This window comes from Orycteropus afer, unplaced genomic scaffold (assembly GCF_000298275.1).
Source record: "Orycteropus afer afer isolate SDZICR_OR568_19922 unplaced genomic scaffold, OryAfe1.0 scaffold00292, whole genome shotgun sequence".
NCBI lineage: Eukaryota > Metazoa > Chordata > Mammalia > Tubulidentata > Orycteropodidae > Orycteropus > Orycteropus afer.
This window is the reverse complement of record NW_006921879.1, coordinates 3,615,671-3,616,257: the sequence shown is the minus strand read 5'-3', so window position 1 is coordinate 3,616,257 and position 587 is coordinate 3,615,671.

The following is a 587-nucleotide window of genomic DNA, read 5'->3' as shown; positions in this document are numbered from 1 at the left end:
GAAAAAGGGGAATATCCTCAATGAGACGGATTGACACAGCGGTTTAACAATGGGCTCAAGCATAGCAATGATTGTGAGGATGGTACAGGACCAGGCAGTGTTTTGTTCTGTTGTACACAGGGTCACTATGCGTCAAAACTGAATCAATGGCACCTAACAACAACAACAAAAAAAAAAAACTGCACCAGAACGATTAAATTTCCTGCCTCCAAGAAGCAGCTGATGGGCTGGGATGGTGGAGAAGTACTCCTAGGGTTAGGTATGCTGGGAGGTGGAGACTTTCCCCTTTACCTTTAGTATCAGCTTGAAAATTCTGCTAGCAATGTATAGAAGAAATTTTACTTCCCTGGTTATCTCATCAGCTGCCACCTTTCATGCTTAATATTAAAATGCTGTCATTTTCTAAGGCTTTTAAAAATCATTTATGCTTCCTCAGCTCTGTAGTGCAGCATCATTAAATATCAGGCATAATGTCCCTAACAAATGGCACTTGGGACAAAACAGCAAGCGTGCTTTAGTGACTCAGCTGATCAGAAAGCTATGGGAATTTCGTCTCTCAGATTTGTCAAGTTCTCTAATACGATACT